The sequence below is a fragment of the Oncorhynchus kisutch genome, linkage group LG27 (assembly GCF_002021735.2).
Source record: "Oncorhynchus kisutch isolate 150728-3 linkage group LG27, Okis_V2, whole genome shotgun sequence".
In the NCBI taxonomy this organism is placed as follows: domain Eukaryota; kingdom Metazoa; phylum Chordata; class Actinopteri; order Salmoniformes; family Salmonidae; genus Oncorhynchus; species Oncorhynchus kisutch.
In genome coordinates, this window is record NC_034200.2 from 1,245,740 (window position 1) to 1,270,405 (window position 24,666).

The following is a 24,666-nucleotide window of genomic DNA, read 5'->3' on the forward strand; positions in this document are numbered from 1 at the left end:
TTTTTATCAACATGTTAAATGTGCAACCAGAGAAAAAACTATTCTAGATCACCTGTACTCCACACACAGAAACATGTACAAAGCTCTCCCTCGCCCTCCATTTGGTAAATCCGACCACAACTCTATCCTCCTGATTCCTGCTTAAAAAAATTAAAGCAGGAAGCACCAGTGACTCCCTCTATACTACAGGACTGCTATGCTATCACAGCCTGGAACATGTTCCGGGATTCTTCCGATGACATTGAGGAGTACACCACATCAGTCACTCGCTTTATCAATAAGTGCATTGAGGACGTCGTCCCCACAGTGACTGTACGGACATATACACCAACCAGAAGCCATGGATTACAGGCAACATTCACACTGAGCTAAAGGGTAGAGCTGCCGCTTTCAAGGTGAGGAACTCTAACCCGGAAGCTTACAAGAAATCCTGCTATGCCCTGCGACGAACCATCAAACATGCAAAGAGTCAATACAGGGCTAAGATTGAATCGTACTACACAGTATGCTCCGATGCACGTTTTATGTGGCAGGGCTTGCAAACTATTACAGACTACAAAGGGAAGCACAGCCACGAGCTGCCCAGTGACACGAGCCTACCAGACGAGCTAAATCACTTCTATGCTCGCTTCGAGGCAAGCAACACTGAGGCATGCATGAGAGCATCAGCTGTTCCGGACGACTGTGTGATCACGCTCTCCGTAGCCGACGTGAGTAAGACCTTTAAACAGGTCAACATTCACAAGGATGCGGGGCCAGATGGATTACCAGGATGTGTGCTCCGGGCATGTGCTGACCAACTGGCAGGTGTCTTCAATGACATTTTCAACATGTCCCTGATTGAGTCTGTAATACCAACATGTTTCAAGCAGACAACCATAGTCCCCGTGCCCAAGAACACAAAGGCAACCTGCCTAAATGACTACAGACCCGTAGCACTCACGCCCGTAGCCATGAAGTGCTTTGAAAGGCTAGTAATGGCTCACATCAACATCATTATCACAGAAACCCTAGACCCACTCCAATTTGCATACCGCCCAAACAGATCCACAGATGATGCAATCTTTATTGCACTCCACACTGCTCTTTCCCACCTGGAGCAGTTTGAGAGATTCAAGATCCTTGGTGTCCACATCAACAACCAACTAGAATGGTCCAAACCCACCAAGACAATCGTGAAGAGGGCACAACAAAGCCTATTCCCCCTCAGGAAACTAAAATAATTTGGCATGGGTCCTGAGATCCTCAAAATGTTCTACAGCTGCAACATCGAGAGCAATCTGACTGGTTGCATCACTGCCTGGTACGGCAATTGCTCTGCCTCTGACCGCAAGCCGCAAAAGAGGGTAGTGTGTATGGCCAGGTACATCACTGGGGGCTAAGCTGCTTGCCATCCAGGACCTCTACACCAGGCGGTGTCAGAGGAAGGCCCTAAATATTGTCAAAGACCCCAGCCACCCCAGTCATAGACTGTTCTCTCTACTATTGCATGGCAAGCAGTACCGGAGTGCCAAGTCTAGGCCAAAAAGGCTTCTCAACAGTTTTTACCCCCAAGCCATAAGACACCTGAACAGGTAATAAAATGGCCACCCAGACTTTTTGCATTGTGTGCTCCCCCCACCCCTCTTTTTACACTGCTGCTACTCTCTGTTTATCATATATGCATAGTCACTTTAATTATACATTCATGTACATACTACCTCAATTGGGCCGATCAACCAGTGCTCCCACACATTGGCTAACCGGGCTATCTGCATTGTGTCCCACCACCCGCCAACCCCTCTTTTATGCTACTGCTACTCTCGGTTCATCATATATGCATAGTCACTTTAACCATATCTACATGTACAGACTACCTCAATCAGCCTGACTAACCGATGTCTGTATGTTGCCTCACTACTTCTATATCCTGTCTTTTAACTGTTGTTTTATTTCTTTACCTACCTATTGTTCACTTAATACCATGTTTGCACTATTGGTTAGAGCCTGTAAGTCAGCATTTCACTGTTATATTCGGCGCACATAACAAACACACTTTGATTTGATCTTCTCTTGACATCATGGGAAATTGTAAAGAATCAGGCAGTTTGAAGGTAGGCCTTGAAATACATCCACAGGTACACCTCCAATTGACTCAAATGATATCAATTAGCCTATCAGAAGCTTCTAAAGCCATGGCATCATTTTCTGTAATTTTCCAAGAGGTTTAAAGGCACAGGCAACTTAGTGTATGTAAACTTCTGACCCACTGGAATTGTGATACAGTGAATTATAAGTGAAATAATCTGTCTGTAAACAATTGTTGGAAAAATGACTTGTGTCATGCACAAAGTAGATGTCCTAACCGTCTTACCAAAACTATAGTTTGTTAACAAGAAATGTGTGGAGTGGTTGAAAAGCGGATTTTAATGACTCCAACCTAAGTGTCTGTAAACGTTCGAATTCAACTGTATGTCTAACTGATAGATGCACTACATGTTAGTGTTTTTTTCTGTTATGTCTTTTTCATTATGTGTCGAACCCCAGTAAGACTAGCTGACGCCATTGACATCTGTTATTAATAAATCTAATCAAAAATCTAAACTCTTCTTTGTCTTCGGAATAATGGAGTTCCCACACATGTAATGTTCTTGCCGCCACCTGCTGTAGCAGTTTTTTGTCCATTTTTATAACAATTTCACACCAAAAGAGAAGAAAACACTTGATATCTAGTAATAGCCTGTGTATTGAAAATTAAAGGAATAAAAAACAATTCATGTAGTTTGAGAAACCTTTATTAGCTGTGGGCAGCTTGAATAACTGATTAATTTTATAGAACAGCACCAAATATATGTTTAAGAAAAGGGATCGCAATCTCTGGATTATGAGATAATATATTTTTTATGTGTGTGCACAAAGTATTACAAGTAAATATTTGAATTGCATTGTATACCATCCTCTAACAACCATTATTAAAGGTAGAGTCAGCAAAATGTCATCGCCTAGAGCAGCACCGGAGATATTGAGATGAGCGAGATGCAGCATTTCTGCAATATCTGTGCATGTGTTCAGCTGTTCAGTGTGGTAGCCAGGTCACCAAAACAGTAGAGAATTTGAGCCTTGCGTTTCACTGCTCTACGTTGTTGTGGAAGTTGACCTACAATGCTGTTTACTTTCTGCATCTACGTCATATCGCTGAGTCTACCTTTAATTCAGATGATCTGTAGTTTATAGATGAGAAACTACAGACTAAGAAGAAAGGTCATAAACAGAGAGCACCATCCCTGACGTACAAATGTGGTTCTACTATACAAAATGAGAACCAAACTAAACAAAATGAGAACCAAACTAAACAAAATGAGAACCAAACTAAACAAAATGAGAACCAAACTAAACAAAATGAGAACCAAACTAAACAAAATGAGAACCAAACTAAACACAATCCATACATGCTTTTTTTAAACGATTGGGAAAAAGAAAAACATAGTATTTCCCATTCATTTTGTGGGCAAGTACACACTCTGCAGCTTCTGCCAACAGTTTATCAGTGCCCTGACGAGTCTTATCCTCTTCTTCTTCTTTCCCTTCGTTCTCTGGGAAGTCACACACAGGGCGGCTCTCTTCTGTCCTCTCACCTAAAAGAAAGCAAAACACTGAAGATCTCATGTCATTACATCGTCATTGACTGATAATACCTCATTCATGTTTATTATGATTATAAAAAATGAAAATGTAAGTGACAAAAAGTCCTGTGTTTAAGAGTGACCTCACCAGGTTAGTGTTTTTGCAGTTCTGTCTGATCAGCTGTTCCATCATCTCCACTGGTTTCTCCATGTCCCCCTGTTGTCTAATGCCCTGCCTGCGGCTCTGGCACAGGAACTGCTGAGTCATACCATGGATGGAGCGCAAAACGTGCTGCACCTGCCATTAACAAGCATAGGAAAACAGTAATAGATAAATAATAGATACACATAGGAGATACATGTGTAATGCTTGTGTTATCATCAGACACACATTTTATTGTAAACCTTCAATCAGTCATTCATTCAGCAAATCAAACAACCACATCAAGTTCTCATTGCAGTATAAGGCAAGGCCATAGGGGTAATTGTTGCCACAGAAGGGCATTAGCTACATCCCCTGTCCATGGTGCTGAAACTTGAGGGTCCCATTCAGTATAGATGGTCTCTCTTTCACTCACACACACACACACACACACACACACACACACACACACACACACACACACACACACACACACACACACACACACACACACACACACACACACACACACACACACACGCACACTACCTTTCCTGAGGGACAACGGTCCCTATCTTTGGACGTGTCAAAATTGCCAGTCAGATTCTGTTCCAATAAAGCAAACAAACTGTTAGACAATAAAATAATATATTGTTCACAAGGCAAACCAGTGGAGTCAAAAAGAAGTATTCACTGTACAGACACTCCCACTTCTCCGAGTGGAGTGTGCCAACTGCATACTATTATATGGTGCCTCAAATTATAGTGCCAGACTTATTGAATAGGTCTTTCTCACTTGTAAATTTTGCACCTGACATTTTCCAGGGACATTATTAAAGGTAGAACAAATGAATATAGATTAAACTGAACTAATGGTTAAGTGTGAGATTAATCCAGTTTGATTTTATGAATAGTAAGCTAACACACTTTGACGTTGTGAAGGCCCACATACCAAATTCTGAAGTTCAACGAAGATGAGTTCTCTGTATGAGCCGAGTATCTCCGAATAGTTGCACCTGTGCTTAGTGTAGGAGACACCCAACAGCAGAAACACCACGACGCTACGGAGCATAGGCCCGTTCACACACTGAAACATTTAGTAGTGCATGAGTTAGGACATATCTGGCAGTTAGCTTGTTTTAATTCACGTCTTAGTTTAATGTATAGCACAGTTGGGGATGGGGTGTAAATTCATGTAAATAAAATGTAAAAACAACTTAATGATTAGGGTTTTTCTCCACCCTAAACTGTTTCATTTTGAACTGTTGATCATGATTAAATATAGACTTACACTTATTACGCACAGTTTACTCACTCTCGTGCGCCCGACACATTTTATTATTGTGCGCACGAGAGTGACTAACCCGTGCACAATAAGTAGGCTATACGTCTGTATTTAATCATGATCAACAGTACAAAATGAAACAGTTTAGGGTGGAGAAAAAACGAAACATTAGTTGGTTTTACATTGTATCTACATTTTTTTTAAATCACCTTTATTTAACCAGGTAGGCCAGTTGAGAACAAGTTCTCATTTACAACTGCGACCTGACCAAGATAAAGCAACGCAGTGTGACACAAACAACACAGAGTTACACATGGAATAAACAAACATACAGTCAATAACACAATAGAAAAAAGGAAAGTCTATATGCAGTGTGTGCAAATGGCGTGAGGAGGTAAGGCAATAAATAGGCCATAGTAGCGAAGTAATTACAGTTTAACAGATTAACACTGGAGTGATAGATGTGCAGATGGTGATGTGCAAGTAGAGATACTGGTGTGCAAAAGAGCAGAAAAGTAAATAAAAACAATATGGGGGTGAGGTAGGTAGATTGGGTGGGCTATTAATGGATCTCATCCCCAAGTGTGCTTCCCATTAAACTAAGACAGCACCCATCGTTACGCAGGCATGCATCATATGTCAGAAGGGAATGGCCACCTACCATTTATCATTTTCTATAAGATGTTCTTCAGACGAGCAAATCCCTGTCCTCGGGGGCCAGCAAGAGCTGTGGGAGTTATTCATGGTAGGGCTGCGTACATTGTATCCAAACGGTAAGTCGCCTATGTGGTTGTTTAAATATGGTTTAATGAAAAAAGTCAAAGCGTTGGCAAGCGGACCCAGGATGTGCAGTGGTTTTCCGGAAGATGCGTGGTTACCAACATTGCTGAATCCCCGTTGGCGTCTTTAGTTTCCCTCTCCGTCATGGGTTGCTGGCCGTGGGCTTAGGATTTCACCAAACTCCAGTCCCATCAAGTCGAGAAAAACTTCCGCGATCAATCACATTTTCACTTTCTTTCGGTTTCGTTGGAGAGAAACTATTTGCGCATGGTATCAATGTGGACAGGTTTAGGTAAGATGTACCCCAATCAATGGGGTATGGACACTTTAGAGACCTCGAAATAATTTGGGCAAAGTGTCATGCGTAATAATAGAATAATGCTGACACTGTTGTATTCAAAATGTTGAATTCAAGTCAAAGGATTGTATTGTGAACGTACACTGAATATACGAAACATGAGGAACACCTTCCCAATATTGAGTTGCTTCCCCTTTTGCCTTCAGAACATCCGTAATTCTTCAGGGTTTGGACTCCAAAATGTGTCAAAAGCGTTCCACAGGGATGCTGGCCCATGTCGACTCCACACTCGACTCCACACTCTTCCCACAGTTGTGTCAAGTTGGCTGCATGTCCGTTGACTGGTATACCATTCTTGATACATACGGGAAACAGTTGCAGCCTGGTCTCAGAGCATTTCATAGTATTCTGTAAGTAAATCCGAGACACTCCAGATATGTTAAATTTGGTATGGTTACATAAGACAGAGGGTTGCAGCAACAAATCAAATCAAATGTATTTATATAGCCCTTCGTACATCAGCTGATATCTCAAAGTGCTGTACAGAAACCCAGCCTAAAACCCCAAACAGCAAGCAATGCAGGTGTAGAAGCACGGTGGCAAGGAAAATCTCCCTAGAAAGGCCAAAACCTAGGAAGAAACCTAGAGAGGAACCAGGCTATGAGGGGTGGCCAGTCCTCTTCTGGCTGTTTCCCGGGTGGAGATTATAACAGAACATGGTCAAGATGTTCAAATGTTTATAAATGACCAGCATGGTCAAATAATAATAATCACAGGCAGAACAGTTGAAACTGGAGCAGCAGCACGGCCAGGTGGACTGGGGACAGCAAGGAGTCATTATGCCAGGTATGGTCCTAGGGCTCAGGTCCTCAGAGAGAGAGAGAGAAAGAGAGAATTAGAGAGAGCATACTTAAATTCACACAGGACACCGGATAAGACAGGAGAAGTACTCCAGATTTAACAAACTGACCCTAGCCCCCCGACACATAAACTACTGCAGCATAAATACTGGAGGCTGAGACAGGAGGGGTCAGGAGACACTGTGCTGTGGCCCCATCTGATGATACCCCCGGACAGGGCCAAACAGGAAAGATATAACCCCACCCACTTCGCCAAAGCACAGCCCCCACACCACTAGAGGGATATCTTCAACCACCAACTTACCATCCTGAGACAAGGCCGAGTATAGCCCACAAAGATCTCTGCCACGGCAGAACCCAAGGGGGGGCGCCAACCCAGACAGGAAGATCACATCAGTGACTCAACCCACTCAAGTGACGCACCCCTCCTAGGGACGACATGAAAGAGCACCAGTAAGCCAGTGACTCAGCCCCTGTAATAGGGTTAGAGGCAGAGAATCCCAGTGGAAAGAGGGGAACCGGCCAGACAGAGACAGCAAGGGCGGTTCGTTGCTCCAGAGCCTTTCCATTCACCTTCACACTCCTGGGCCAGACTACACTCAATCATATGACCCACTGAAGAGATGAGTCTTCAGTAAAGACTTAAAGGTTGAGACCGAGTTTGCGTCTCTCACATGGGTAGGCAGACCATTCCATAAAAATGGAGCTCTATAGGAGAAAGCCCTGCCTCCAGCTGTTTGCTTAGAAATTCTAGGGACAATTAGGAGGCCTGCGTCTTGTGACCGTAGCGTACGTGTAGGTATGTATGGCAGGACCAAATCAGAGAGATAGGTAGGAGCAAGCCCATGTAATGCTTTGTAGGTTATCAGTAAAATCTTGAAATCAGCCCTTGCCTTGACAGGAAGCCAGTGTAGGGAGGCTAGCACTGGAGTAATATGATCAAATTGTTTGGTTCTAGTCAGGATTCTAGCAGACGTGTTTAGCACTAACTGAAGTTTATTTAGTCCTTTATCCGTGTAGCCGGAAAGTAGAGCATTGCAGTAGTCTAACCTAGAAGTAAAAAAAGCATGGATGAATTGTTCTGCATAATTTTTGGACAGAAAGCAACAAAAGGAAGGTGGCTGGTTAGTTTAGCAACCCAAAGGTTGTGAGTTTGAATCTCGTCGGGACAATTTTGGCTAATAATGAACTTTTCAACTACTTACTACTTTTTAGCTACTTTGCAACTAGTTAGTATGTCAGCTAACCCATCCCCTAACCTTAACCCTTTTAGCTAACCATTCACATGACTCTAAACTTAACCCATTAACCTAACTCCTAAACTTTACCCTAACCCCTAGCCTAGCTAATGTTTGGCACCTAGCTAGCATTCGTAACATATCAAACATTTTGCAAATTCATAACATACTGTACATTTGACAAATTTACAAGATATAATACTAATTATAATACGTAACATGTCATATGAAATAGGTGATGGACAGCCACAAATTAATAAATACCATATGAAACGTAACATGCTGTATCACACTAAATGGAGTGTTTCAGATGTACTGTACATACAGAATAATACAAAATGCTCTTAGAGAAGGTTGCACAAACCGTTGAACCATGCACTTACTACCATACCCAGTTCAAAAGCACCTCAATCTTTTTGTCTTGCCCATTCACCCTCTGAATGGCACACATACACAATCCATGTCTCAATTGTCCCAAGGCTTAAAGGCCTCCTCATTGCATCTCCCCATGTTCCTGTTGAGTTGGGGGTTTTCTGGCTCCAAAAACATAACCCTGTTATTGACTGGACCACAAGCTCCATCATGGGTTGGAGCCCATTTTGCCATTCCCACTGTCTTCAAGCAGCACAGCCTTCCCCCAGACTTCTTCCTCGGGACGTCAGCAAGGCTTTGTATGTTTCTGTCATTCCCACTGAGTACCATGACCTACTTGAAATTTTCAGTAAGGCACGTGCAACTTCCCTATCCCCGCACTGTCCTTATGATTGTGCCATTGATCGCCTCCCAGGCACCACACCACCTCCTGGTCCGCTATATTCTCTATCCGGCCCAGAGACCAAGGCCATGGAGGAATACATAGAGGAGTCTCTGGCTACTGGAGGCATCTGTCTGTCTGCATCTCCTGCCAGCGCAGGGTTTTTCTTCGTAGAGAAGAAGGACAAGACCCTGCATCCTTGCATTGACTACTGTAGACTTAATCACATTACTGTAAAAATCATTAACCCTTACCACTCCTCTCCTCGGCTTTTGAACCTCTCCAGGGGGACACCATTTTTCCCAAGTTGGACCTTCGAAATGCCTACCACCTGGTTCGGATACGTGAGGGGGGTGAGTGGAAGACAGCCTTTAACACAGCCAGTGGACATTATGAGTATCAGGTCATGCCGTTTGGACTCACCAATGCCCCCCCTGTCTTTCAGGGTTTGGTAAACGATGTGCTCCGGGACATGCTCAACCGTTTTGTGTTCGTCTACCTTGATGACATCCTGGATTTTTCCAGGTCTGCCCAAGAACATGTTCTTGTCGTCTGGCAGGTCCTTCAGAGCCTCCTGGAGAACCAACTTTTCGTGAAAGCTGAGAAGTGTTCCACCACTCTACAAACGCTTTTCTGGGATATGTCATTGCTGAGGGTGAAGACCAGATGGATACTGGAAAGGTGAAAGCAGTGTTGGTTTGGCTTCAACCTACGTTCAGGGTGCAGTTGCAACATTTCCTAGGATTTGCAAACTTCTACCGTCGTTTCATTCGGGGTTACAGCACCCTGGCGGCCCCCTCTCGGCACTCACTTCTCCCAAAGTTCAGTTTCCAATGGTATCCTGCTGTCAACAAAGCCTTTGTGGACCTGAAGCATCGGTACACAACAGCACCCATCCTCATCCATCCGGACCCGTCGCATCAATTTGTGGTTGAGGTGGATGCATCTGATGTTCGAGTGGGGACCATCCTGTCCCGGCGATCTGCCTAGGACCAATTTTTTGTTATTTTTTATTTCACCTTTATTTAACCAGGTAGGCTAGTTGAGAACAAGTTCTCATTTGCAACTGCGACCTGGCCAAGATAAAGCATAGCAGTGTGAACAGACAACACAGAGTTACACATGGAGTAAACAATTAACAAGTCAATAACACAGTAGAAAAAAAGGGGAGTCTATATACATTGTGTGCAAAAGGCATGAGGAGGTAGGCGAATAATTACAATTTTGCAGATTAACACTGGAGTGATAAATGATCAGATGGACATGTACAGGTAGAGATATTGGTGTGCAAAAGAGCAGAAAAGTAAATAAATAAAAACAGTATGGGGATGAGGTAGGTGAAAATGGGTGGTCTATTTACCAATAGACTATGTACAGCTGCAGCGATCGGTTAGCTGCTCAGATAGCAGATGTTTGAAGTTGGTGAGGGAGATAAAAGTCTCCAACTTCAGCGATTTTTGCAATTCGTTCCAGTCACAGGCAGCAGAGTACTGGAACGAAAGGCGGCCAAATGATGTGTTGGCTGTAGGGATGATCAGTGAGATACACCTGCTGGAGCGCGTGCTACGGATGGGTGTTGCCATCGTGACCAGTGAACTGAGATAAGGCGGAGCTTTACCTAGCATGGACTTGTAGATGACCTGGAGCCAGTGGGTCTGGCGACGAATATGTAGCGAGGGCCAGCCGACTAGAGCATACAAGTTGCAGTGGTGGGTGGTATAAGGTGCTTTAGTGACAAAACGGATGGCACTGTGATAAACTGCATCCAGTTTGCTGAGTAGAGTGTTGGAAGCAATTTTGTAGATGACATCGCCAAAGTCGAGGATCGGTAGGATAGTCAGTTTTACTAGGGTAAGTTTGGCGGCGTGAGTGAAGGAGGCTTTGTTGCGGAATAGAAAGCCGACTCTTGATTTGATTTTCGATTGGAGATGTTTGATATGAGTCTGGAAGGAGAGTTTACAGTCTAGCCAGACACCTAGGTACTTATAGATGTCCACATATTCAAGGTCGGAACCATCCAGGGTGGTGATGCTGGTCAGGCGTACGGGTGCAGGCAGCGAACGGTTGAAAAGCATGCATTTGGTTTTACTAGCGTTTAAGAGCAGTTGGAGGCCACGGAAGGAGTGTTGTATGGCATTGAAGCTCGTTTGGAGGTTATATAGCACAGTGTCCAAGGACGGGCCGGAAGTATACAGAATGGTGTCGTCTGCGTAGAGGTGGATCAGGGAATCGCCCGCAGCAAGAGAAACATCATTGATATATACAGAGAAAAGAGTCGGCCTGAAGAATTGAACCCTGTGGCACCCCCATAGAGACTGCCAGAGGACCGGACAGCATGCCCTCCGATTTGATACACTGAACTCTGTCTGCAAAGTAGTTGGTGAACCAGGCAAGGCAGTCATCCGAAAAACCGAGGCTACTGAGTCTGCCGATAAGAATATGGTGATTGACAGAGTCGAAAGCCTTGGCAAGGTCGATGAAGACGGCTGCACAGTACTGTCTTTTATCGATGGCGGTTATGATATCGTTTAGTACCTTGAGCGTGGCTGAGGTGCACCCGTGACCGGCTCGGAAACCAGATTGCACAGTGGAGAAGGTACGGTGGGATTCGAGATGGTCAGTGACCTGTTTGTTGACTTGGCTTTCGAAGACCTTAGATAGGCAGGGCAGGATGGATATAGGTCTGTAACAGTTTGGGTCCAGGGTGTCTCCCCCTTTGAAGAGGGGGATGACTGAGGCAGCTTTCCAATCCTTGGGGATCTCAGACGATATGAAAGAGAGGTTGAACAGGCTGGTAATAGGGGTTGCGACAATGGCGGCGGATAGTTTCAGAAATAGAGGGTCCAGATTGTCAAGCCCAGCTGATTTGTACGGGTCCAGGTTTTGCAGCTCTTTCAGAACATCTGCTATCTGGATTTGGGTAAAGGAGAACCTGGAGAGGCTTGGGCGAGTAGCTGCGGGGGGGGCGGAGCTGTTGGCCGAGGTTGGAGTAGCCAGGCGGAAGGCATGGCCAGCCGTTGAGAAATGCTTGTTGAAGTTTTCGATAATCATGGATTTATCGGTGGTGACCGTGTTACCTAGCCTCAGTGCAGTGGGCAGCTGGGAGGAGGTGCTCTTGTTCTCCATGGACTTCACAGTGTCCCAGAACATTTTGGAGTTGGAGCTACTGGATGCAAACTTCTGCCTGAAGAAGCTGGCCTTAGCAGTTGCATATCGCGGAGACTATTCGATGCTATTGCAGTCCGCCACAGGATGTTTTTGTGCTGGTCGAGGGCACAGGGTAGCCTAGTGGTTAGAGCGTTGGACTAGTAAATGGAAGGTTGAGAGTTCAAACCCCCTAGCTGACAAGGTACAAATCTGTCGTTCTGCCCCTGAACAGGCAGTTAACCCACTGTTCCTAGGCCGTCATTGAAAATAAAAATGTGTTCTTAACTGACTTGCCTGGTTAAATAAAGGTAAAATAAAAAATTTAAATAAAAGTCAGGTCTGGAGTGAACCAAGGGCTGTATCTGTTCTTAGTTCTGCATTTTTTGAACGGAGCATGCCTATCTAAAATGGTGAGGAAGTTACTTTTAAAGAATGACCAGGCATCCTCAACTGACGGGATGAGGTCAATGTCCTTCCAGGATACCCGGGCCAGGTCGATTAGAAAGGCCTGCTCACAGAAGTGTTTTAGGGAGCGTTTGACAGTGATGAGGGGTGGTCGTTTGACTGCGGCTCCGTAGCGGATACAGGCAATGAGGCAGTGATCGCTGAGATCCTGGTTGAAGACAGCGGAGGTGTATTTGGAGGGCCAGTTGGTCAGGATGATGTCTATGAGGGTGCCCTTGTTTACAGAGTTAGGGTTGTACCTGGTGGGTTCCTTGATGATTTGTGTGAGATTGAGGGCATCTAGCTTAGATTGTAGGACTGCCAGGGTGTTAAGCATATCCCGGTTTAGGTCACCTAACAGAACAAACTCTGAAGCTAGATGGGGGGCGATCAATTCACAAATGGTGTCCAGGGCACAGCTGGGAGCTGAGGGGGGTCGGTAGCAGGCGGCAACAGTGAGAGACTTATTTCTGGAGAGAGTAATTTTCAAAATTAGTAGTTCGAACTGTTTGGGTATGGACCTGGAAAGTATGACATTACTTTGCAGGCTATCTCTGCAGTAGACTGCAACTCCTCCCCCTTTGGCAGTTCTATCTTGACGGAAGATGTTATAGTTGGGTATGGAAATCTCAGAATTTTTGGTGGCCTTCCTGAGCGAGGATTCAGACACAGCAAGGACATCAGGGTTAGCAGAGTGTGCTAAAGCAGTGAGTAAAACAAACTTAGGGAGGAGGCTTCTGATGTTGACATGCATGAAACCAAGGCTTTTTCGATCACAGAAGTCAACAAATGAGGGTGCCTGGGGACATGCAGGGCCTGGGTTTACCTCCACATCACCCGCGGAACAGAGAAGGAGTAGTATGAGGGTGCGGCTAAAGGCTATCAAAACTGGTCGCCTAGAGCGTTGGGGACAGAGAATAAGAGGAGCAGGTTTCTGGGCATGGTAGAATATATTCAGGGCATAATGCGCAGACAGGGGTATGGTGGGGTGCGGGTACAGCGGAGGTAAGCCCAGGCACTGGGTGATGATGAGAGAGGTTGTATCTCTGGACATGCTGGTTGTAATGGGTGAGGTCACCGCATGTGTGGGAGGTGGGACAAAGGAGGTATCAGGGGTATGAAGAGTGGAACTAGGGGCTCCATTGTGAACTAAAACAATGATAACTAACCTGAACAACAGTATACAAGGCATATTGACATTTGAGAGAAACATACAGTGAGGCATACAGTAATCACAGGTGTTGAATTGGGAGAGCTAGCTAAAACAGTAGGTGAGACAACAACAGCTAATCAGCTAGCACAACAACAGCAGGTAAAATGGCGTTAACTAGGCAGAGGGAGAGTCGGATTAACTACACACAGAGCCTGAGTGCGGCTGGGGCCGACAGATAAAACATAAACAAGCAGAATGGAGTACCGTGATTAATGGACAGTCCAGCATGCATCAGCTATGTAGCCAAGTGATCAGTGTCCAGGGGGCAGCGGTGGATGGGGCAGGGAAGCTGGACTGGCGAGTGTTATCCAGGTTTAAAAAAACGAACAATGACTAAATAGCTTGTAGCTAGTTAGCTGGTTAGCTTCTGGAGGTTTTTGAGTGTGTTCTAAAAATAAAAAATAATAGCGATTCCGTATCACATTGGGTGAGGCAGGTTACCGGAAGGTATAAACAAATAAAGAGAGATAGAAAGTAAATATGGGTCCAGTGAGTGTTTGGGATGCGGCGATTCAGACGGTTAGCAGGCCTGTGCTAACAAGCTAACAGTTAGTAGGCCGGGGCTAAACAAGGTAGCAGTTAGCGGACCGGGGCTAAACAAGCTAGCAGTTAGCAGGCCGAATTAGCAAGCAAGGAGATAGCAAGGGCTAGAGAGTTAGCCTTTGGGGGACGTCGCGATGGGGTGAGTCTGTTTATTCCTCTTCATGCGGTGACATCGATAGACCGGTCGTGGGTCCGGATATTGTAGCCCAGGAGTATGCTACGGTGGTAGCACAAGGGCTCTGGCCGGGCTAGCTTCAAGCTAAGTGGGTGGAAACGCTAGCCAGGAGTAATCATCCGGGGTTGCGGTTAGCTAGGTAGCTAGTTGTGAAGATCCAGCTGAAGATGTTCCGTTTGCGGTGGGAATCCGGGGATAAAAAAATAAATAGGTCCGTTATGCTCTGGTTAGAGTCGCGTTGTTCGAACTGGCGAGAGCTTTCCGAGCTAAAGGTTAGCTGATGACCGGTTAGCTGAAGACCGCTAGCAATGTTTTGCTGACTGATAGCTGGTAGTTAGCTGGCTAGCTTCAGTCGAGGGGTTCCGGATCCGAAGTAAATATAAATACTTTAGGAAAAATAGCTACATTGGGTGAGGCGGGTTGCAGGAGAGTATTTAGAAGTTGACCAAAAGCTTCACCCTTTTGCCTTCCTGTCCCATCATCTCAATTCTGCAGAGAGGAACTATGACGTAGGCAACCGAGAACTCCTGGCGGTCAATATGGCGTTTGAAGAGTGGAGGCACTGGCTGGAAGGAGCAGAACAGCCATTCTTGGTCTGGACCGACCATAAAAATCCGGAATATCTCCGTACAGCCATGCGCCTTAACTCTAGGCAGGCCCGGTGGGCTCTGTTGTTTACCAGATTCAACTTCACCATTTCCTACTCCCCAGGGTCCAAAAATGTGAAGCCTGACACTCTCTCTCGCCTATACAGTTCCTCTGCAACACACTCTCGGTCCCTGAAACCATTCTCCCTATCTCATGCCTAGCAGCCACTGTGGACTGGGGTATTGAGACCCTGGTTCACAAGGCACAACACTCCCAGCCTGGACCTAAAGGGGGCCCGGGTAACTGGCTGTTTGTCCCAAACTCAGTCCACTCCTGGGTCCTGGAATGGGCTCATTCCTCCAGGCTAACCTGTCATCCCAGTTCTCGCCGTACCCTAGCATTCCTCCGACAACGTTTCTGGTGGCCCACAATGGTTCCTGACATCTCTGCCTTCGTCGCCACATGCATGGTGTGTGCCCAGAACAGGACTCCACGGCAAGCTCCTTCTGGCCTTCTTCAGCCACTACCGGTCCCTCATCATCCCTGGTCCCATATTTCTCTGGACTTTGTCACTGGGCTTCCCCCGTCTGATAGCAACACAGTCATTCTGACAGTGGTGGATTGGGTTTTCTAAGGCCGCTCATTTCATCCCTTTCCCTAAACTACCCTCTGCCAAGGAAACAGCCCAGGACGTCTTACGGATCCATGGTCTCCCGGTGGATATGGTTTACGACCGGGGTCCGCAATTCTCATCTCAGTTTTGGAAGGCATCGGCCAGTCTATGGTCCATCCCCAATCAAACGGCCAGTCGGAGCGAGCTAATCAGGACCTGTACACCACGTTAAGATGCCTGGTCTCAACCAACCCCACTACCTGGATCCGTCAACTGGTCTGGGTGGAGTATGCCCGGAACACTCTTCCCTGTTCTGCCACGGGACTCTCCCCTTTTGAGTGCTCCATGGGGTTTCAGCCTCCACTCTTAACTGAACAAGAGCAGGAGGTCAGCGTACCCTCGGCCCAGATGTTTGTCCGCCTCTGTCGACGTACCTGGAGAAGAGCCAGGGTGGCTATTCTCAAGACCAACTCCAGGTATTGTCGACAAGTGGACCATCACCGGTCCCCAGCTCCCTGCTACCACATTGGGCAGAGGGCATGGCTTTCCACTCGGGATCTCATCGGGTAGAGTCCCGCAAGCTGTCTCCGTGTTTCATTGGTCCTTTTCCCATCTCCAGAGTCCTGAGTTCCCCCTGCTGTCCATCTTGTGTTACCCCGTACCCTCCTTCTTCACCCTAACGTCCATGTGTGTGGTGTGGGGGCTGTGCTTTGGCAAAGTGGGTGGGGTTATATCCTTCCTGTTTGGCCCTGTCCGGGTGTGTCCTCGGATGGTTCCACAGTGTCTCCTGACCCCTCCTGTCTCAGCCTCCAGTATTTATGCTGCAGTAGTTTATGTGTCGGGGGGCTAGGGTCAGTTTGTTATATCTGGAGTACTTCTCCTGTCCTATTCGGTGTCCTGTGTGAATCTAAGTGTGCGTTCTCTAATTCTCTCCTTCTTTCTCTCTCTCGGAGGACCTGAGCCCTAGGACCATGCCCCAGGATTACCTGACATGATGACTCCTTGCTGTCCCCAGTCCACCTGGCCGTGCTGCTGCTCCAGTTTCAACTGTTCTGCCTTATTATTATACGACCATGCTGGTCATTTATGAACATTTGAACATCTTGGCCATGTTCTGTTATAATCTCCACCCGGCACAGCCAGAAGAGGACTGGCCACCCCACATAGCCTGGTTCCTCTCTAGGTTTCTTCCTAGGTTTTGGCCTTTCTAGGGAGTTTTTCCTAGCCACCGTGTTTCTACACCTGCATTGCTTGCTGTTTGGGGTTTTAGGCTGGGTTTCTGTACAGCACTTTGAGATATCAGCTGATGTACGAAGGGCTATATAAATAAATTTGATTTGATTTGATGTGTCGAGGATTAAGCCCGTGTCTCACAGTCCTTTGTTTACTGTTTCCAGGCCCATCCCTCCCCCCGGGTCATCGATGGCCAGACAGCGTATATACGGTGAGACGCCTCCTGAGGGTTCTACCACGGGGCATGGGTTTCCAGTACGTGGTTGATTGAGAGGGTTATGGCCCAGAGGAGAGGTGCTGGGTCCCTGCTAAAGACATCATGGACCAGGCCCTCATTGCCGATTTTCACCGCCGACACCCCGGGTCAGCCAGGTATGCGCTCAGGTAGGATGCCAGGTGGCACCCCTAGGGGGGTACTGTCACACCCTGAACTGTTTCACCTGTCCTTGTTATTGTCTCCACCCCCTCCAGGTGTCGCTTGTTTTCCCCAGAGTATTTATCCCTGTGTTTCCTGTCTCTCTGTGACAGTTTGTCTTTTGTGTACTAAATGTATGTTTTCCCATAATCCTGCCTTTGCTATTCTCCTTTTTCAAGTCTTCCCGGTTTTGACCATTAGGGTGGAGAAAAAAACTAAACATTAGTTGGTTTTACCCATGTCAGAAGGGAATGGCCACCTACCATTTATAGTTTTCTGTAAGATGTTCTTCAGACGAGCAAATCCCTCTCCTCGGGGGCCAGCAAGATCGGTTGGAGTTATTCATGGTAGGGCTGCGTACATTGTATCCAAACGGTATGTCGCCTATGTGGTTGTTTAAATATGGTTTAATGAAAAAAGTCAACACGTTGGCCACCCTGTTCTGGACTCTGTACCCGCCTGCCTGACCACTTTGCCTGCCTTGAACTCGAGCCTGTCTGCCACTCTGTACCTCCTGGACTCTAAACTGGTTTTGATGTTTTTCCTGTCCACGACCATTTGTCTGCATCTGGGTCTCACCTTGTGTCATGATATCTACATTGTAGAATAATAGTGAAGACATTAAAACTATGAAATAACACATATACACACCTTCTTCCTACTCTCCTTGTCCTGGTCTGCTTCTGGGTTCGATTTTGAAAGAACGTGACAGAACGATCCGGCCAAGGATGAACCCAGCGGACCTGGACTCCGTTTGCCATGCCATTACCCAGCAGGGGAAGACATTGGGACAACACAAGACGGCGCTACAGGAGATAGCGGGTTCAATCCAGAATTTATCTGCTAGCTTGACACAAATCCAGGATCAGCTCAGTTTGCCGGCGATTCATACACCACCTGTTTCACCCATCTCATATGCCGTGTCTGGTGCGGTTTCCTTCCATGAACCCAAGGTACCGACGCCTGATAAATATGAAGGGGATTTGGGAAGATGCCGTTCTTTTCTTATGCAGTGTGGGTTAGTGTTTGATCTGCAGCCCCATTCTTACGCCACTGACAAGGCTAGGATAGCCTTTGTTATTGAACTGCTGCGTGGAAGAGCTCTGGAATGGGCTTCAGCCGTTTGGGAACGACAGGAGACCTGCATGGCTTCATACCAGGAGTTCACGGGAGAGATGAGAAAGCTTTTTGACCATCCAGTCCGAGGTAAAGACGCAGCTAAACGTTTGTTCACTCTTCGCCATGGAGCTCGCAGTGTGGCAGACTTTATGATCGAGTTCAGGACATTGTCTGTGGAGAGTGGTTGGAATGAGGAGTCACTACAAGCGGCTTTTTACCAAGGGTTGTCGGAGAAACTCAAGGTCGAGCTGATATCCTATCCAGAGCCTAGTGATCTAGACAGCTTGGTCACCTTAGCTATTCGGGTAGATAATAGAGTCCGAGAGAGAAGGAGGGAGAAGCAGTGGGGTCCATCTAATCAATCTGAGACTCGGTTACCATTCGGGTCAGGAAGTGGACCAGAACGGGTTGATCATTTTCCTTCACACAGGATTAGTGGAGGAGTCCTGCCGCCATATCCTGAACCTATGCAAGTGGGGCGGCACGGGTTAACTAAGGACGAGCGCCAACGTAGACGTGAGACCAACAGCTGCCTCTACTGTGGTAGCTCGGGACATTACATCTCCGTTTGTCCTCAGCGCCCGTTAAACTGCTCGGCACGTTAAGTTTGGGAGGTTTGTTAGCGAGCCAGTTTCAACCTCTCAAGAGCCCTGTCAGACCTCGTTTTCCTGAATAAGAATCAGAGTTTAGCGATTAACGCTTTCATCGATTCAGGTGCCGATGACAGCTTCATTGATGCCGACTTAGTGGAACAGCTGGGGCTTTCCAAGGAGCAATTACCGGAAGCCATTGAAGCCATTGAAGCAACCACTCTGAACAGCAGTATTCTGTCACGGATCACTATGAGGACTGAACCGGTTAAGATGTTGTTGTCGGGGAATCATTCAGAGGTTATTTCTTTTTTCATTTTGCCTTCCCCCCATGTTCCTCTGGTTCTTGGATACCCCTGGCTAAGAGAACTCAATCCTTCGTTCGATTGGGTGACTGGTAAGGTAACTAGTTGGAGCATTGAGTGCCATGCTAACTGCCTCAGGACTGCCTGTTCTCATGCTGTCCCCAGTCGGGTCAGTGAGTCTGCTCCTCCTGATTTGTCCCTGGTTCCTGAAACATATCACGAGTTGGGTGAGGTGTTCAGTAAGCAGAAAGCTCAGTCACTTCCTCCCCACCGACCTTATGATTGTACAATTAAGCTGTTCCCTGGAGCTGCCTTTCCCAAGGGACGGTTATACTGTATTTCTCAACCTGAGCGGGAAGCCCTGGAGACCTACATAAAGTAGTCTCTTGCTGCAGGTCTCATTTGTCCCTCGATTTTTTTTTTGTGAGTAAGAAGGATGGCTCTCTTCGACCGTGTATTGATTATCGGGGGTTGAATGATATTACGGTCAAGAACAAGTACCCCTTGCCCTTGATGAGCTCCGCTTTCGATTCTATACAGGGTGCTACTGTGTTTACGAAGCATGATCTACGCAATGCGTATCATCTGGTTCGGATCAAAGAGGGGGACGAGTGGTTGACTGGATTCAATACACCTATGGGACATTTCGAGTACCAGGTGATGCCGTTTGGACTTTCCAACGCTCCAGCAGTGTTCCAAAGTTTGGTGAATGACGTGCTGAGGGATATGATCGGTCTGTTTGTGTTCGTTTACCTGGATGACATCCTGATTTTCTCCAAGGAGCTTTCCAGCCACATCCAGCATGTTAAGCAGGTCCTGCAGCGGTTATTGGAGAACCGTCTGTTTGTGAAGGCAGAGCAGTGTGATTTTCACGCCCACACTACATCCTTCCTCGGGTACATCATCTCCAGGGGTGAGATCAAGATGGACCAAGAGAAGGTTCGGGCGGTTCGGGATTGGGCCCGGCCCGGTACGAGATTGCAGCTCCAGAGATTCCTGGGATTTGCGAACTTCTATCGGAGGTTTATCCGTGATTACAGCCGGGTGGCCGCCCCTTTAACTGCTCTGACGTCTTGCACCAGAATTTTCTGTTGGACTCCTGAGGCAGACCGAGCATTTCTGAACTTGAAGAGCCGATTCCCCAACGCGCCGATTCTCTCTCAACCTGACACTTCCCGTCAGTTTGTTGTTGAGGTGGACGCGTCTGATGTGGGGGTGGGCGCCATCCTGTCCCAGCGTAGCTCCACTGACGGTAAACTCCATCCCTGCACCTTCTACTCTTGTCGTCTTTCACCAGCTGAGAGAAACTACGATGTGGGTAACCGGGAGCTTCTCGCTGTGAAGCTTGCCTTGGAGGAGTGGCGTCACTGGTTGGAGGGAGCGGAGCAACCATTTGTGGTCTGGACTGACCACAATAATCTGGATTACGTGCAATCGGCTAAACGTCTCAACTCCCGTCAGGCCAGGTGGGCTTTGTTTTTTGGATGCTTAAATTTTTCCCTGACGTTCCGACCTGGGTCGAAGAACGGCAAAGCGGACGCCTTGTCCCGGATGTTCTCCAAGACAGATGAGAGTGGGGCCAAGACTGAGACGATTCTTCCCCAGAACCTTGTCGTGGGAGCCGTTACATGGAGGATTGAGGAGGATGTGATGGCGGCCCTTCGGACGCAGCCCGGCCCCGGTAACGGTCCACCCGGTCGGTTGTTCGTGCCTGAGTCGGTCCGTTCTGCTGTTCTTCAGTGGTCCCACGCCAGCAAGAGAGCTTGTCACCCTGGCGTTGCTCGGACAATGGCGCTACTGTGCAGACGATTTTGGTGGCCTGCCATGGGAGAAGATACCCGGAGGTTTGTTGCCGCATGTCCTGTTTGTGCTCAGAACAAAAGTTCCAATCGGCCCAGCTCTGGGCTTCTTCACCCCCTACCTATTCCTCTGCGACCTTGGTCGCATCTGGCCCTGGATTTTGTCACGGGATTGCCCCCTTCTGTTGGGAACACGGTCATTCTGACCATTGTGGACAGATTCAGCAAGTTTGCTCATTTTGTCCCTCTCTCCAAGCTTCCATCTGCCACGGAGACGTCCGAGATCCTGGTTAGGGAGGTTTTCAGGGTCCACGGATTGCCCAGTGACATTGTTTCTGACCGTGGTCCACAGTTTACCTCTGCTGTCTGGAGATCCTTCTGTTTGGCCATTGGAGCTACAGTCAGTCTCACTTCTGGATTTCACCCACAATCTAATGGTCAGGCGGAGAGAGCCAACCAGAAGATGGAGTCCACGCTGCGTTGTCTTGTCTCCTCTGATCCCACCTCTTGGTCATCTCAATTACCCTGGGTCGAGTATGCCCATAATGCCCTTCCTTCATCTGCCACTGGGATGTCCCCCTTCCAATGCCTGTACGGATACCAACCTCCCTTGTTTCCTTCTCAGGAGAGGGATCTTTCGGTTCCTTCTGTCCAGGCCCACATTCGTCGTTGCCACCGGACCTGGCATCGGGCCAGGAAGGTCCTCCTTAGAGTTTCTGACCGGTATCAGATCCAGGCGAATCGTCGCCGTATTCCTGCTCCCGCTTATACCATCGGAGATAAAGTTTGGTTGGCTACACGGGATCTTCCTCTACGGACTGAGTCGAGGAAACTGTCACCAAAGTTCATTGGTCCGTTTGTGGTGGAGAGAATCATTAACCCTGTTGTGGTTCGACTCAAATTGCCGGCAACGCTTCGAGTACACCCCACCTTTCATGTCTCCTGCCTCAAGCCGGTTCTCCTCAGTCCTCTGTTGCCCCCTCCTCCTTGTCCTCCTCCTCCTCGGATGATCGGAGGTGGTCCTGCCTACACGGTGCACTGCATAATGGATTCCAGACGGCGGGGTCGAGGTTTCCAATATCTCGTGGATTGGGAAGGATATGGTCCAGAGGAGAGGAGTTGGATTCCTCGGCGTCAGGTCCTTGATGACGACCTGCTTCGTGACTTCTACTGCCTCCACCCTGGCGCTCCAGGTAGTCCGCCCGGTGGCGTTTGTCGGAGGGGGGGTACTGTCACGAATCCCGCTTCCTGAGTCTGTGTTTGCCTGTGTTTCTGTCCTGGAGTGTGTTTCCGGTGTCCTGGAACGCACCCTGTCTGGTTGCCGGGCGAATTAGCTTGTTGGGAGATCGATGTTCACCCGCACCTGTATCCCATCAGTAATCTGCACACCTGTCCTGATCATCACTTCTCCCCTTCAAAAGCTCTGACCTGACATCCATTCCCTGCCGGATCGTTAGCCATGAACAGTATGTTGTGCCATAGTATCAGCCTCAAGTTGGATATAATTAGTTTTGTTGTTTTTTACATATTGCGTGCCTTAAACTTACCTCCGTTTGTTCTGTCTTCAGTTACTCACCCGGATCATTTACCCCATTCCCGCCTGGTCGTCGGCGGATTACGCTACCCCATTGGATCCACCTATTTACTCCCATCAACTCACCACCGCTGCCCACTACGCCACCTGGATATATCTACCCATTCACATTCACTTGTAAATAAATACTCACCTTCTTCCTACTCTCCTTGTCCTGGTCTGCTTCTGGGTTCGATTTTGAAAGAACGTGACATTTGGACATTTCTCCCAAGGATGAAACAGACTTGTGGAGGTCTAAAAAAAAATTCTGAGGTCTTGGCTGATTTCTTTTGATTTTCCCATGATGTCAAGCGAAGAGGCACTGAGTTTGAAGGTAGGCCTTGAAATACATCCACAGGTACACCTCCAAATGACTCAAATTATGTAAATTAGCCTATCAGAAGCTTCTAAAGTCATGACACAATTTTCTAGAATTTTTCAAGCTGTTTAAAGGGACAGTCAACTTAGTGTATGTAAACTTCTGACCCACTGGAATTGTGATACAGTGAGTTATAAGTTAAATAATCTGTCTGTAAACTATTGTTGGAAAAATTACTTGTGTCATGCACAAAGTAGATGTCCTAACCCAACTTGCCAAACTATAGTTTGTTAACAAGACATTTGTGGAGTGGTTGAGAAACGAGTTTTAATTATTGATACTACCCATCCCGGACCTGGGAGCGTAATCATCGACTGACACTAATTAGCATAATGCAACGGACATAAATATTACTAGAAAATATTCCTATTCATGAAAATCACAAGTGAAATATATTGAAACACAGCTTAGCCTTTTGTTAATCACCCTGTCATCTCAGATTTTCAAAATATGCTTTACAGACAAAGCAAGGCAAGCATTTGTGTAAGTTTATCGATAGCCTAGCATAGCATTATGTCCAGCTTGCAGCAGCTAACTTGGTCATGAAAATCAGAAAAGCAATCAAATTAAATCGTTTACCTTTGATGAGCTTTGGATGTTTTCACTCACGAGACTCCCAGTTAGATAGCAAATGTTCCTTTTTTCCAAAAATATTATTTTTGTAGACGAAATAGCTCAGTTTGTTCTTCACGTTTGGCTGAGAAATCGACTGGAAATTGCAGTCACGAAAACGCAGAAAAATATTCTAAATTAGCTCCATAATATCGACAGAAACATGGGAAACGTTGTTTAAAATCAATCCTCAAGGTGTTTTTCAAATATCTATTCGATAATATATCCACCGGGACAATTAGTTTTTCAGTAGGAGCGAAAGGAAAAATGTCTACCTCTGTATTTTACGCGAGAATCACTCTGAGAGCCATCAGGTGACCACTTACACAATGTAGCCGCTTATGGGTATTCTTCAACATAAAGGCGTAAAACTACGTCACAATGCTGTAGACACCTTGGGGAATAGGTAGAAAAAGTAATCTGGTTGATAGCCCATTCACTGCTCAATAGGGACGCATCGGAACGCAGAGCTTTCAAAACATGAGTCACTTCCGGATTGGATTTTTCTCAGGCTTTCGCCTGCAATATCAGTTCTGTTATACTCACAGACAATATTTTTACAGTTTTGGAAACTTTAGCGTGTTTACTATCCTAAGCTGTCAATTATATGCATATTCTAGCATCTTGTCCTGACAAAATATCCCATTTACTTTGGGAACGTTATTTTTCCAAAAATGAAAATACTGCCCCCTAGTCACAACAGGTTTTAATGACTCCAACCAAGTGTATGTAAACTTCGGACTTCAACTCTATTTACCTGGTTTATTTGATATTAATGGTTAACAATTGATATTTAACTTATAGTAAGACATTTCTGTCCTGCTAGTGTCTGTCTACACCAAGCTAATCTTGGTGTATGGTCACCAGAGATGGATTGAGCTGACAAATGGGTAAAAGACTACATTACAAGGACAAGAATGTGTTTTATTAGAGATAGCTTAGGAGTAGAACAATCCCTC

The 24,666-nt window shown here is 46.6% G+C and overlaps 1 long non-coding RNA gene across 2 annotated transcripts; it reads left to right on the plus strand.

Moving 5' to 3' along the window:
* The first annotated feature begins 5,698 nt into the window (after nucleotides 1–5,698).
* On the plus strand, nucleotides 5,699–22,758 carry LOC109872126 (uncharacterized). 2 transcript variants are annotated; one of them, XR_002252401.2, is made up of 3 exons: nucleotides 5,699–5,802; nucleotides 17,080–17,287; nucleotides 22,712–22,758. It is a non-coding gene; the product is annotated as an uncharacterized LOC109872126 (long non-coding RNA). The 2 variants fall into 2 exon arrangements; XR_002252400.2 differs by having other exon boundaries at nucleotides 17,080–17,299; nucleotides 22,712–22,755.
* The last annotated feature ends 1,908 nt before the right edge of the window (nucleotides 22,759–24,666 follow it).